The sequence below is a fragment of the Phalaenopsis equestris genome, unplaced genomic scaffold (genome assembly GCF_001263595.1).
Source record: "Phalaenopsis equestris unplaced genomic scaffold, ASM126359v1 Scaffold000755, whole genome shotgun sequence".
Taxonomy (NCBI): Eukaryota; Viridiplantae; Streptophyta; class Magnoliopsida; order Asparagales; family Orchidaceae; genus Phalaenopsis; species Phalaenopsis equestris.
Window position 1 is genome coordinate 275033 of NW_018165195.1, and position 3170 is coordinate 278202.

At 35.5% G+C, this 3170-nt stretch overlaps 1 protein-coding gene across 1 annotated transcript in view; it reads left to right on the forward strand.

Moving 5' to 3' along the window:
- The first annotated feature begins 228 nt into the window (after positions 1–228).
- LOC110030722 (protein YIF1B-like) overlaps positions 229–3170 on the forward strand; it is a 78512-nt gene continuing 75570 nt past the window's right edge. The window contains exon 1 of the mRNA XM_020733607.1: positions 229–503. The gene's annotated coding sequence lies outside the window, so the exon portion shown is untranslated. The remainder of the gene's footprint in view (positions 504–3170) is intronic.

A 3170-nucleotide genomic window follows, 5' to 3' on the forward strand; every position in this document is an offset into this window, starting at 1 on the left:
TTTCGAAACGATCTTGAACCAAGCCAAAATTCGAACCAATTTTCAAGCAATTGACGATCTTAGAGCTAAATTCATTAAATTCACTAGAATTGTTAATGACCTGATTTCGAGACTGAGTAAGATCGGCTCGAGGAAAACTCAATTCAAAATTTTAGCTTATCTTGAACCTAAGAAAAAATTGGACCAATTTTGGAGCAATTATAGATTTTCGAGCCAAACTCACGCTCCCCATAGAATAATGACGATGGTACCGGTCAAGTCTTTCATACTCGGTATTTCAATTGTAGAGCATGCCCTAGAAACTTCATCGTTCTTCATCCGCCATGCGTTTAAACTTCACCTCTTCATCGGCGCCTGCGAGATCATCAGCAATTAGAAGAGGCGGAGGGCTTTCAGGTGCTATCATACGACGAGACTCTTTGTGCTTGACGGAATAGTCTCTCTGCTGAGATCAGCGGCATAAGCGGGCATCTTTGTTTGCTGATCTTGTATAGAGACTACAGGTTAGAACATATAAGACTTCCTTTTTTTGGTATTCTATTAAGTATGTTTTGCTACATAATGAGGCAAAAAGGTTAGGATGTCGTGAAGTTGTAAAATGTTTAGGTATAATTACTGAGGTGAGATAAAAGTAGCCACATAAATTTGGATGAATTTTGTTAAGACAAATGCTTGTTCACGCTGATATGCAAATAGACGTTGGTTTGCGGCAGTTACTTTTTATTTTCAATTCTTGCAGATATTATATACTGGTATGAGCACCAATTTTCTTAAAAAGAAGTCAAATTCCAAGTTTTTATGACACTGATTAAGCCCATAAAAGGCACATCTTGTAGAGAATGGTGCAGATACAGTTGCGTGGTTGTTGTTTCTCTTGCCAGACGTCTCAACTCTTGCTTAAGAAGAGTTGAGATAGTTATTGTAATCTATGGTGATGAAAATTGCATAATCCATTGAACTAAATGCCATGTGTGTTGCGTTAAGTTTAAGAGATAATTCATGCAGTTGCAAGGAAGATTGGCCAAGGAATAAGAGTAGTTTATTGCCTCCATTTTCTTCAAATTGATCCAAGGTGGTTGAGTGTAAATAGATGGCTATGGAAAGGTGTGGTTGGCTTGAGAAAAGTGAGAGGTTTTCCTAGAAGTACGGATATGGTTGTTTGGTTCTAAGGTGAAGTTTGGGTTAAAGCCAACAAGCTCAAATAGGATTAGTTAAAAGGAAGGAGAGGAGGAAGAAAAAATCAAGATAATAAGAGGAGAAGGTTAAAAAGAGCGGGAGAAGGAGGAGGAGGAGGAGGAGGAGGAGAGTGCTAGCTAAGGTGTAGAGGCAGGGATTAAACATCCATGTTGGGGAAGGGTGAAAGGGATGAGAGGAGAAGAGCTTTAGCGATTTGAATTCCATGCCATTCTTCATTGAAATCTATTACAACCATCACGCTCCAATTTATAGAGAAGACTTATTAACTACACTTAAACATTATTGAATCATGATAAAAACAATAGTCAAAGTTCTATAATCATGCTTGATGACTGTTCTGCTATGTTTATCAGTGAAGGTGGATCTCCTTTTTAGATAGATTTCAATAGCATATTGATAAAGATTTATTCATAGAAGGGCTTGAAAATATTAGACCTTAAATAACATGAATAGAAGTTATCCAAAGTAAATTGAGAAAAATAGTTTTACATTCACTTAGCACTTAGCAAGAATGAATGGAAAATGAGGATTAATAAATCCATCGTTCTCTAAATAGTTAAAATGAAGCTATTGATGAGATTATGACGATAATGATGATGATGCGGATGATGGACAATGTTATGAGTTTAAGAGAGAATGATGGCTCTCACAACTAGGTCACTATATTCGATTCTTAAACTTTTTTGTAAGAGGCGATAAATTGTGTTTAAGGGTGAATCAATTTAATGAAAAATAAATAATGAAGATAAACTTAAGTGTTAGAATTTAGAACTTTTGTGATATTGGAATGTTTCCTTATGGATTGATATGGCTAGGACAAAATAAATTCTTGGATTGGTATTAGTGTTACATACCTTGCAATGTAAGACAAAGGAGGTGCTTATAATTATATTATTTTGAAAAAGTTTAAATGCTATCTATGTATGTGCACAAATAAGAAAGTTTAAATGTATGTAAATGCACAAAAATTGTGTGTTGTCTGTATAAATTTCCCTTTTTTAATTTCTAATTCTTCCATAGGCACTGTTTAATTGCAACTTAATTTTAATTTAAATAAGATATGATAAATTCGGATTTGTCAGAACGACACTGCAACGGAAGAGCTCGTGAGCGACGGCGGAATAAATCGGGCTCGCAATCAGATTTACTAAATCCGTATTTACGTCTTAAATTTGATGGAACGCAAGAAGAGAAACGGAACGTGAAAAAATTAGATTTAATGGAGTTTTGGATTTATTTATTTATTTTTTTGTGTTTTGCTAGGGTTGCCCACGCCAAAAAAGCCTGACGGATTTAAGCTAGATTTAAGCTGTTTTGCTAGGATATAATTGAAACCCAAAAAAACAGCTTTGAGAATCAATTGAAGCTGTTTTGGGTTTGGAAATAATTTTTGATTCTCAAAAAAGCCTGACGGATATTATTGAAAGAGAAGCTGTTTTGCTAGGATACAACAAAATAGCTTTGGAAATAATTTCCAACGGATTGAACTTGTAACAACAGTTCAACTTCTTCATGCTCCGATTTGAGTTAATCGGATTTTACATCCGATTAAATCACAGATACCAAAAATAGTTCAACTTCTTCATGTTCAAGCTTCAAGCATGTAAGTTCCCTAGGTAAAATCCTCAACCTCTAAAATTGATGCGGTATTGCTTTAGATAACAATATCCCCAGCGGAGTCGCCAGAAGCTGTCGACACTATTTTTATTGTGGGGTTTGCCCGTAAGAAGCTGTCGGTCATTGGAATTGAAATCCCGTTGCCCGCTTCGGAATGACGTTTTTTTAAAAAATTTTAGTTTTGAAAAAGATGAAGTCAAACTGACCCCATAATTTTCATAGTTTAGATGAAAGAGCGTTTTACCTCAAATCCTGTATCTATCTCGAAGGATGAACACAAGAGTTGAGGGTGAGACTCGATCAAATAAACTAAAGAAAGTTATGACATCCGTTTGGTCTGCGAAACCAATGTATTG